We start from the raw sequence: 13,849 nt of genomic DNA on the forward strand, positions 1-13,849 counted from the left end.
TTTTTCAGATTCTGTGTAAATATTTACATGTTTACACAGTTTCTGTGTAAATATTTACATGTTTATACAGATTCTGTGTAAATATTTACATGTTTATAAAGATTCTGTGTAAATATTTACATGTTTATAGAAATTCTGTGTAAATATTTACAGGTATATACAGATTCTGTGTAAATATTTAGGGGTTTATATATATTCTGTGTAAAAATTAACAGCTTTATACAGATTCTGTGTAAATATTGACAGGTTTTTAAAGATTCTGTGTAAATATTTCCTGTTTTTTACAGATTCTTTGTAAATATTTACATGTTTATACACATTCTGTGTAAATATTTACATGTTCATACACATTCTGTGTATATATTTACATGTTTATACAGATTCTGTGTAAATATTTTCATGTTTATACAGATTCTGTGTAAATATTTACATGTTTATACAGATTCTGTGGAAGTATTTACATGTTTATGCAGATTCTGTGTAAATATTTACATGTTTATACAGATTCTGTGGAAATATTTACATGTTTATACAGATTCTGTGTAAATATTTACATGTTTATAAAGATTGTGTGTAAATATTTACATGTTTATAAAGATTGTGTGTAAATATTTACATATTTATACAGATTCTGAGTAAATATTTACATGTTTATACAGATTTTGTGTAAATATGTACATGTTGAAACAGATTCTGTGTAATTATTTACATTTTGACACAGATTCTGTGTAAATATTGACATGTTGATACAGATTCTCTGTAAATATTTACATGTTTATACAGATTCTGTGTAAATATTTACATGTTTATACAGATTCTGTGTAAATATTTACATGTTCATAGAGATTCTGTGTAAATATTTATATGTTTATACAGATTCTGTGTAAATATTTACATGTTTATACAGATTCTGTGTAAATATTTACATGTTTATACAGGTTCTGTGTAAATCTTTACATGTTTGTACAGATACTTTGTAAATATTTACATCTTTATTCAGATTCTGTTTAAATATTTACATGTTTATACAGATTCTTTGTAAATATTTACATGTTTATACAGATACTGTCTAAATATTTACAGGTTTATTCAGATTCTGTGTAAATATTTAGGGGTTTATATAGATTCAGAGTAAATATTTACCGGTTTATACAGATTCTGTGTAAATATTTACCTGTTTATACAGATTCTCTGTAAATACTTACATGCTTATGAAGATTGTGTGTAAATATTTACATGTTTATAAAGATTGTGTGTCAATATTTACATGTTTCTACATGTTCTGTGTAATTATTTACATGTTCATACAGGTTTTGTGTAAATGTTTACATTTCCATACAGATTCTGTGTAAATATTTACATGTTCATACAGATTATGTGTAAATATTTACATGTTGATACAGATTCTGTGTAAATATTTACATGTTTTTATGGATTCTGTGTAAATATTTACATGTTCATTGAGACCTGTGTAAATATTTATATGTTTATACAGATTCTTTGTAAATATTTACATGTTTATACCGATTGTTTATAAATATTTACATGTTTATACAGATTCTGTGTAAATCTTTACATGTTTACAGGTTCTTTGTAAATATTTACATCTGTATTCAGATTCTGTGTAAATATTTACAAGTTTATAAAGATTCTTTGTAAATATTTACATGTTTATACAGATTCTGTGTAAATATTTACATGTTCATATAGATTCTGCGTAAATATTTACATGTTCATACAGATTCTGTGTAAATATTTACATGTTCATACAGATTCTGTGTAAATATTTACATGTCCATAGAGATTCTGTGTAAATATTTACATGTTTATACAGATTCTGTCTAAATATTTACGTTTGTACAGATTCTGTGTAAATATTTACATATTCAATAAATTCTGTGTAAATATTTACATTTTCGTACATATTCTGTGTAAATATTTACATGTTTATACAGATTCTGTGTAAATATTTACATGTTTATACAGATTCTGTGTAAATATTTACGTTTGTACAGATTCTGTGTAAATATTTACATGTTCATAAACATTCTGTGTGGATATCTACATATTCGTACAGATTCTGTGTAAATATTTACATGTTTATACAGATTCTGTGAAAACATTTACATGTTTATACACATTCTGTGTAAATATTTACATGTTCATACACATTCTGTGTAAATATTTACATGTTTATACAGATTCTGTGTAAATATTTACATGTTTATACAAATTCTGTGTAAATATTTTCATGTTTATAGAGATTCTGTGTAAATATTTACAAGTTTACAGAGATTCTGTGTAAATATTTACAAGTTTATACTGATTCTGTGTAAATATTTACATATTTATACAGATTCTTTGTAAATATTTACAGGTATTTACAGATTCCGCGGAAATATTTACAGGTTTATACAGATTCTGTGTAAATGTTTACCTCTTTATACTGATTCTGTGTAAATATTTACATGTTTATAGAGATTATGCTTAAATATTTACATGTTTATACAGATTCTGTGTAAATATTTACATGTTCCTACAGATTCTGTGTAAATATTTTCATGTTGATACAGATTCTGTGTAAACTTTTACGTGTTTATACACATTCTGTGTAAATATTTACATGTTCATACACATTCTGTGTAAATATATACATGTTTATACAGATTCTGTGTAAATATTTACATGTTTACACAGATTCTGTGTAAATAGTTATATGTTTATACAGATTCTGTGTAAATATTTACTTGTTTATTCAGATTCTGTGTAAACATTTACATAATTATACAGATTCTTTGTAAATATTTACAACTTTATACAGATTCTGTGTAAATATTTACATGTTTATAAAGATTCTGTGTAAATATTTACATGTTTATAGAGATTCTGTGTAAATATTTATAGGTATATACAGATTCTGTGTAAATATTTAGGGCTTTATATAGATTCTGTGTAAAAATTTACGGGTTTATACAGATTCTGTGTAAATCTTTAGAGGTTTTTAAAGATTCTGTGTAAATATTTACATGTTCATACAGATTCTGTGTAAGCATTAACATGTTTATACACATTCTGTGTAAATATTTACATGTTCATACACATTCTGTGTAAATATTTACATGTTTATACAGATTCTGTGTAAATACTTTCATGTTTATACAGATTCTGTGTAAATATTCACAAGTTTATACAGATTCTGTGTAAATATTTTCATGTTTATACTGATTCTGTGTAAATATTTACATGTTTATACCGATTCTGTGTAAATATGTACATGTTTACAGATTCAGTGTAAATATTTACATATTTATACAGATTCTGTGTAAATATTTACAGGTTTATACAGATTCTGTGTAAATATTTAGGTGTTTATATAGATTCTGAGAAAATATTTACCGGTTTATACATATTCTGTGTAAATATTTACAGGTTTTTAAAGATTCTGTGTAAATATTTACTGGTTTTTACAGATTCTGTGTAAACATTTACATGTTTATACAGACTGTGTGTAAATATTTACATGTTTATAAAGATTGTGTGTAAATATTTACATGTTTATAAAGATTATGTGTAAATACATGTTTATACAGATTCTGTGTAAATATTTTCATGTTTATACAGATTCTGTGTAAATATTTACATGTTTATACACATTCTGTGTAACTATTTACATGTTTATACAGATTCTGTGTAAATATTTACATGTTCATACAGATTCTCTGTAAATATTTACATGTTCATAGAGATTCTGTGAAAATATTTACATGTTTATGCAGATTCTGTCTAAATATTTACGTTTGTACAGATTCTGTGTAAATATTTACATGTTCATAGAAATTCTGTGTAAATATTTACATGTTCATAGAAATTCTTTGTAAATATTTACATGTTCGTACAGATTCTCTGTAAATATTTACATGTTTATACAGATTGTGTGTAAACATTTACATGTTTATACACATTCTGTGTAAATATTTACAAGTTCATATAGATTCTGTGTAAATATTTACATGTTCATACAGATTCTGTGTAAATATTTACAAGTTTATACAGATACAGTGTAAATATTTACATAATTATAGAGATACTTTGAAAATATTTACAACTTTATACAGATTCTATGTAAATATTTACATGTTTATAAAGATTCTGTGTAAATATTTACATGTTTACAGAGATTCTGTGTAAATATTTACAGTTATATACAGATTCTGTGTAAATATTTAGGGGTTTATATAGATTCTGTGTAAAAATTAACAGCTTTATACAGATTCTGTGTAAATATTTACAGGTTTTTAAAGATTCTGTGTAAATATTTGCTGGTTTTTACAGATTCTGTGTAAATATTTACATGTTCATACAGATTCTGTGTAAACATTTACATGTTTATACACATTCTGTGTAAATATTTACATGTTCATACACATTCTGTGTAATTATTTACATGTTTATACAGATTCTGTGTAAATACTTACATGTTTATACAGATTCTGTGTAAATATTTACGTGTTTATACAGATTCTGTGTAAATATTTATATGTTTATACAGATTCTGTATAAATATTTACATGTTTATACAGATTCTGTGTAAACATTTACATATTTATACAGATTCTTTGTAAAGATTTACAACTTTATACAGATTCTGTGTAAATATTTACATGTTTATAAAGATTCTGTGTAAATATTTACATGTTTATAGAGATTCTGTGTAAATATTTATAGGTATATACAGATTCTGTGTAAATATTTAGGGCTTTATATAGATTCTGTGTAAATATTTACGGGTTGATACAGATTCTGTGTAAACCTTTAGAGGTTTTTAAAGATTCTGTGTAAATATTTACTGGTTTTTACAGATTCTGTGTAAATATTTACATGTTTATACACATTCTGTGTAAATATTTCCATGTTCATACACATTCTGTGTAAATATTTACATGTTTATACAGATTCTGCGTAAATACTTTCATGTTTATACAGATTCTGTGTAAATATTCACAAGTTTATACAGATTCTGTGTAAATATTTTCATGTTTATACTGATTCTGTGTAAATATTTACATGTTTATACCGATTCTGTGTAAATATGTACATGTTTATACAGATTCTGTGTAAATATTTACATATTTATACAGATTCTGTGTAAATATTTACAGGTTTATACAGATTCTGTGTAAATATTTAGGTGTTTATATAGATTCTGAGAAAATATTTACCGGTTTGTACAGATTCTGTGTAAATTTTTACAGGTTTTTAAAGATTCTGTGTAAATATTTACTGGTTTTTACAGATTCTGTGTAAACATTTACATGTTTATACAGACTGTGTGTAAATATTTACATGTTTATAAAGATTGTGTGTAAATATTTACATGTTTATAAAGATTATGTGTAAATACTTACATGTTTATACAGATTCTGCGTAAATATTTTCATGTTTATACAGATTCTGTGTAAATATTTACATGTTTATACAGATTCTGTGTAACTATTTACATGCTTATACAGATACTGTGTAAATATTTACATGTTCATACAGATTCTGTGTAAATATTTACATGTTCATACAGATTCTGTGTAAATATTTACATGTTCATAGAGATTCTGTGAAAATATTTACATGTTTATACAGATTCTGTCTAAATATTTACGTTTGTACAGATTCTGTGTAAATATTTACATGTTCATAGAAATTCTGTGTAAATATTTACATGTTCGTACAGATTCTGTGTAAATATTTACATGTTTATAAAGATTCTGTGTAAACATTTACATGTTTATACACATTCTGTGTAAATATTTACATGTTCATACAGATTCTGTGTAAATATTTACATGTTCATACAGATTCTGTGTAAATATTTACATGTTTATACAGATTCTGTGTAAATACTTACATGTTTATACAGATTCTGTGTAAATATTTACAAGTTTATACAGATACAGTGTAAATATTTACATAATTTTACAGATACTTTGTAAATATTTACAACTTTATACAGATTCTATGTAAATATTTACATGTTTATAAAGATTCTGTGTAAATATTTACATGTTTTTAGAGATTCTGTGTAAATATTTACAGGTATATGCAGATTCTGTGTAAATATTTAAGGGTTTATATAGATTCTGTGTAAAAATTAACAGCTTTATACAGATTCTGTGTAAATATTTACAGGTTTTTAAAGATTCTGTGTAAATATTTGCTGGTTTTTACAGATTCTGTGTAAATATTTACATGTTTATACACATTCTGGGTAAGTATTTACATGTTCATACACATTCTGTGTAAATATTTACATGTTTATACAGATTGTGTGTAAATATTTACATGTTTATACGGATTCTGTGGAACTGTTTACATGTTTATACTGATTCTGTGTAAATATTTACGTCTTTATACAGATTCTGTGTAAATATTTACATGTTTATACAGATTCTGTGTAAATATTTACATGTTTATAAAGATTGTGTGTAAATATTTACATGTTTATACAGATTCTGTGTAAATATTTACATGTTTATACAGATTTTGTGTAAATATGTACATGTTGATACAGATTCTTTGTAAATATTTACATTTTGATACAGATTCTGTGTAAATAATGACATGTTGATACAGATTATGTGTAAATATTTAATGTTTATACAGATTCTGTGTAAATATTTACATGTTTATACACATACTGTGTAAATATTTACATGTTCCCACTGATTCTGTGTAAATATTTTCATGTTCATACAGATTCTGTGTAAATATTTACATGTTAATACAGATTCTGTGTAAATATTTACATGTTCATACAGATTCTGTGTAAATATTTACATGCTCATACAGACTCTGTGTAAATATTTACTTGTTCATAGAGATTCTGTGAAAATATTTACATGTTGATACAGATTGTGTCTAAATATTTACGTTTGTACAGATTTTGTGTAAATATTTACATGTTCATAGAAATTCTGTGTAAATATTTACATGTTCCTACAGATTCTGTGTAAATATTTACATGTTCATACAGATTCTGTGTAAGCATTAACATGTTTATACACATTCTGTGTAAATATTTACATGTTCATACACATTCTGTGTAAATATTTACATGTTTATACAGATTCTGTGTAAATACTTACATGTTTATACAGATTCTGTGTAAATATTTACGTGTTTATACAGATTCTGTGTAAATATTTATATGTTTAAACTGCTTCTGTTTAAATATTTACATGTTTATACCGATTCTGTGTAAATATGTACATGTTTATACAGATTCTGTGTAAATATTTACATGTTTATACAGATTCTGTGTAAATATTTACATGTTTATACAGATTCTGTGTAAATATTTACGTTTGTACAGATTCTGTGTAAATAGTTACATGTTTGTACAGATTCTGTGTAAATATTTACAATTTTATGGAGATTCTGTGTAAATATTTACATGTTTATACTGATTCTGTGTAAATATTTACATATTTATACGTATTCTGTGTAAATATTTTCAGGTTTTTACAGATTCCGTGTAAATATTTACAGATTTATACAGATTCTGTGTAAATATTTACATCTTTATACTGATTCTGTATAAATATTTAAATGTTTATAAAGATTATGCGTAAATATTTACATGTTTGTACAGATTATGTGTAAATATTTACATGTTTATACAGATGCTTTGTAAATATTTACATCTTTATACAGATTCTGTGTAAATATTTACATGTTTATAAAGATTCTTTGTAAATATTTTCATGTTTATACAGATTCTGTGTAAATATTTACATGTTTTTACAGATTCTGTGTAAATATTTACATGTTCATACAGACTCTGTGTAAATATTTACATGTTCATACAGATTCTGTGTAAATATTTACATGTTCATAGGGATTCTGTGTAAATATTTACATGTTTATACAGATTCTGTCTAAATATTTACGTTTGTACAGATTCTGTGTAAATATTTACATGTTCATAGAAATTCTGTGTAAATATTTACATGTTCGTACAGATTCTGTGTAAATATTTTCATGTTTATACAGATTCTGTGTAAATATTTACATGTTTATACAGATTCTGTGTAAATATTTACATGTTTATACAGATTCTGTGTAAATATTTACGTTTGTACAGATTCTGTGTAAATATTTACATGTTCATAGACATTCTGTGTGGATATCTACATATTCGTACAGATTCTGGGTAAATATTTACATGTTTATACAGATTCTGTGAAAACATTTACATGTTTATACACATTCTGTGTAAATATTTACATGTTCATACACATTCTGTGTAAATATTTACATGTTTATACAGATTCTGTGTAAATATTTACATGTTTATACAAATTCTGTGTAAATATTTTCATGTTTATAGAGATTCTGTGTAAATATTTACAAGTTTACAGAGATTCTGTGTAAATATTTACATGTTTATACTGATTCTGTGTAAATATTTACATATTTATACAGATTCTTTGTAAATATTTACAGGTATTTACAGATTCCACGGAAATATTTACAGGTTTATACAGATTCTGTGTAAATGTTTACCTCTTTATACTGATTCTGTGTAAATATTTACAAGTTTATAGAGATTATGCTTAAATATTTACATGTTTATACAGATTCTGTGTAAATATTTACATGTTCCTACAGATTCTGTGTAAATATTTTCATGTTCATACAGATTCTGTGTAAACATTTACATGTTTATACACATTCTGTGTAAATATTTACATGTTCATACACATTCTGTGTAAATATATACATGTTTATACAGATTCTGTGTAAATATTTACATGTTTACACAGATTCTGTGTAAATAGTTATATGTTTATACAGATTCTGTGTAAATATTTACTTGTTTATTCAGATTCTGTGTAAACATTCACATATTTATACAGATTCTTTCAAATATTTACTACTTTATACAGATTCTGTGTAAATATTTACATGTTTATAAAGATTCTGTGTAAATATTTACATGTTTATAGAGATTCTGTGTAAATATTTATAGGTATATACAGATTCTGTGTAAATATTTAGGGCTTTATATAGATTCTGTGTAAAAATTTACGGGTTTATACAGATTCTGTGTAAATCTTTAGAGGTTTTTAAAGATTCTGTGTAAATATTTACTGGTTTATACAGATTCTGTGTAAATATTTACATGTTTATACACATTCTGTGTAAATATTTACATGTTCATACACATTCTGTGTAAATATTTACATGTTTATACAGATTCTGTGTAAATACTTTCATGTTTATACAGATTCTGTGTAAATATTCACAAGTTTATACAGATTCTGTGTAAATATTTTCATGTTTATACTGATTCTGTGTAAATATTTACATGTTTATACCGATTCTGTGTAAATATGTACATGTTTACAGATTCAGTGTAAATATTTACATATTTATACAGATTCTGTGTAAATATTTACAGGTTTATACAGATTCTGTGTAAATATTTAGGTGTTTATGTAGATTCTGAGAAAATATTTACCGGTTTATACATATTCTGTGTAAATATTTACAGGTTTTTAAAGATTCTGTGGAAATATTTACTGGTTTTTACAGATTCTGTGTAAACATTTACATGTTTATACAGACTGTGTGTAAATATTTACATGTTTATAAAGATTGTGTGTAAATATTTACATGTTTATAAAGATTATGTGTAAATACATGTTTATACAGATTCTGTGTAAATATTTTCATGTTTATACAGATTCTGTGTAAATATTTACATGTTTATACACATTCTGTGTAACTATTTACATGTTTATATAGATTCTGTGTAAATATTTACATGTTCATACAGATTATCTGTAAATATTTACATGTTCATAGAGATTCTGTGAAAATATTTACATGTTTATGCAGATTCTGTCTAAATATTTACGTTTGTAGAGATTCTGAGTAAATATTTACATGTTCATAGAAATTCTGTGTAAATATTTACATGTTCGTACAGATTCTCTGTAAATATTTACATGTTTATACAGATTCTGTGTAAACATTTACATGTTTATACACATTCTGTGTAAATATTTACAAGTTCATACAGATTCTGTGTAAATATTTACATGTTCATACAGATTCTGTGTAAATATTTACAAGTTTATACAGATACAGTGTAAATATTTACATAATTATAGAGATACTTTGAAAATATTTACAACTTTATACAGATTCTATGTAAATATTTACATGTTTATAAAGATTCTGTGTAAATATTTACATGTTTATAGAGATTCTGTGTAAATATTTACAGGTATATACAGATTCTGTGTAAATATTTAGGGGTTTATATAGATTCTGTGTAAAAATTAACAGCTTTATACAGATTCTGTGTAAATATTTACAGGTTTTTAAAGATTCTGTGTAAATATTTGCTGGTTTTTACAGATTCTGTGTAAATATTTACATGTTCATACAGATTCTGTGTAAACATTTACATGTTTATACACATTCTGTGTAAATATTTACATGTTCATACACATTCTGTGTAAATATTTACATGTTTTTACAGATTCTGTGTAAATACTTACATGTTTATACAGATTCTGTGTAAATATTTACGTGTTTATACAGATTCTGTGTAAATATTTATATGTTTATACAGATTCTGTATAAATATTTACATGTTTATACAGATTCTGTGTAAACATTTACATATTTATACAGATTCTTTGTAAAGATTTACAACTTTATACAGATTCTGTGTAAATATTTACATGTTTATAAAGATTCTGTGTAAATATTTACATGTTTATAGAGATTCTGTGTAAATATTTATAGGTATATACAGATTCTGTGTAAATATTTAGGGCTTTATATAGATTCTGTGTAAAAATTTACGGGTTGATACAGATTCTGTGTAAATCTTTAGAGGTTTTTAAAGATTCTGTGTAAATATTTACTGGTTTTTACAGATTCTGTATAAATATTTACATGTTTATACACATTCTGTGTAAATATTTACATGTTTATACATATTCTGTGTAAATATTTACATGTTTATACAGATTCTGCGTAAATACTTTCATGTTTATCAGATTCTGTGTAAATATTCACAAGTTTATACAGATTCTGTGTAAATATTTTCATGTTTATACTGATTCTGTGTAAATATTTACATGTTTATCCCGATTCTGTGTAAATATGTACATGTTTATACAGATTCTGTGTAAATATTTACATATATATACAGATTCTGTGTAAATATTTACAGGTATATACAGATTCTGTGTAAATATTTAGGTGTTTATATAGATTCTGAGAAAATATTTACCGGTTTGTACAGATTCTGTGTAAATTTTTACAGGTTTTTAAAGATTCTGTGTAAATATTTACTGGTTTTTACAGATTCTGTGTAAACATTTACATGTTTATACAGACTGTGTGTAAATATTTACATGTTTATAAAGATTGTGTGTAAATATTTACATGTTTATAAAGATTATGTGTAAATACATGTTTATACAGATTCTGTGTAAATATTTTCATGTTTATACAGATTCTGTGTAAATATTTACATGTTTATACACATTCTGTGTAACTACATGTTTATACAGATTCTGTGTAAATATTTACATGTTCATAGAGATTCTGTGAAAATATTTACATGTTTATGCAGATTCTGTCTAAATATTTACGTTTGTACAGATTCTGAGTAAATATTTACATGTTCATAGAAATTCTGTGTAAATATTTACATGTTCGTACAGATTCTCTGTAAATATTTACATGTTTATACAGATTCTGTGTAAACATTTACATGTTTATACACATTCTGTGTAAATATTTACAAGTTCATACAGATTCTGCGTAAATATTTATATGTTCATACAGATTCTGTGTAAATATTTACAAGTTTATACAGATACAGTGTAAATATTTACATAATTATAGAGATACCTTTAAAATATTTACAACTTTATACAGATTCTATGTAAATATTTACATGTTTATAAAGATTCTGTGTAAATATTTACATGTTTATAGAGATTCTGTGTAAATATTTACAGGTATATACAGATTCTGTGTAAATATTTAGGGGTTTATATAGATTCTGTGTAAAAATTAACAGCTTTATACAGATTCTGTGTAAATATTTACTGGTTTTTAAAGATTCTGTGTAAATATTTGCTGGTTTTTACAGATTCTGTGTAAATATTTACATGTTCATACAGATTCTGTGTAAACATTTACATGTTTATACACATTCTGTGTAAATATTTACATGTTCATACACATTCTGTGTAAATATTTACATGTTTATACAGATTCTGTGTAAATACTTACATGTTTATACAGATTCTGTGTAAATATTTACGTGTTTATACAGATTCTGTGTAAATATTTATATGTTTATACAGATGCTGTATAAATATTTACATGTTTATAGAGATTCTGTGTAAATACTTACATGTTTATACAGATTCTGTGTAAATATTTACGTGTTTATACAGATTCTGTGTAAATATTTATATGTTTATACAGATTCTGTATAAATATTTACATGTTTAAACAGATTCTGTGTAAACATTTACATATTTATACAGATTCTTTGTAAAGATTTACAACTTTATACAGATTCTGTGTAAATATTTACATGTTTATAAAGATTCTGTGTAAATATTTACATGTTTATAGAGATTCTGTGTAAATATTTATAGGTATATACAGGTTCTGTGTAAATATTTAGGGCTTTATATAGATTCTGTGTAAAAATTTAAGGGTTGATACAGATTCTGTGTAAACCTTTAGAGGTTTTTAAAGATTCTGTGTAAATATTTACTGGTTTTTACAGATTCTGTGTAAATATTTACATGTTTATACACATTCTGTGTAAATATTTACATGTTCATACACATTCTGTGTAAATATTTACATGTTTATACAGATTCTGCGTAAATACTTTCATGTTTATACAGATTCTGTGTCAATATTCACAAGTTTATACAGATTCTGTGTAAATATTTTCATGTTTATACTGATTCTGTGTAAATATTTACATGTTTATACTGATTCTGTGTAAATATGTACATGTTTATACAGATTCTGTGTAAATATTTACATATTTATACAGATTCTGTGTAAATATTTACAGGTTTATACAGATTCTGTGTAAATATTTAGGTGTTTATATAGATTCTGAGAAAATATTTACCGGTTTGTATAGATTCTGTGTAAATTTTTACAGGTTTTTAAAGATTCTGTGTAAATATTTACTGGTTTTTACAGATTCTGTGTAAACATTTACATGTTTATACAGACTGTGTGTAAATATTTACATGTTTATAAAGATTGTGTGTAAATATTTACATGTTTATAAAGATTATGTGTAAATACTTACATGTTTATACAGATTCTGTGTAAATATTTTCATGTTTATACAGATTCTGTGTAAATATTTACATGTTTATACAGATTCTGTGTAACTATTTACATGTTTATACAGATACTGTGTAAATATTTACATGTTCATACAGATTCTGTGTAAATATTTACATGTTCATACAGATTCTGTGTAAATATTTACATGTTCATAGAGATTCTGTGAAAATATTTACATGTTTATACAGATTCTGTCTAAATATTTACGTTTGTACAGATTCTGTGTAAATATTTACATGTTCATAGAAATTCTGTGTAAATATTTACATGTTCGTACAGATTCTGTGTAAATATTTACATGTTTATACAGAATCTGTTTAAACATTTACATGTTTATACACATTCTGTGTAAATATTTACATGTTCATACAGATTCTGTGTAAATATTTACATGTTCATACAGATTCTGTGTAAATATTTACATGTTTATACAGAT

This window comes from Pan paniscus, chromosome 15 (assembly GCF_029289425.2).
Source record: "Pan paniscus chromosome 15, NHGRI_mPanPan1-v2.0_pri, whole genome shotgun sequence".
NCBI lineage: Eukaryota > Metazoa > Chordata > Mammalia > Primates > Hominidae > Pan > Pan paniscus.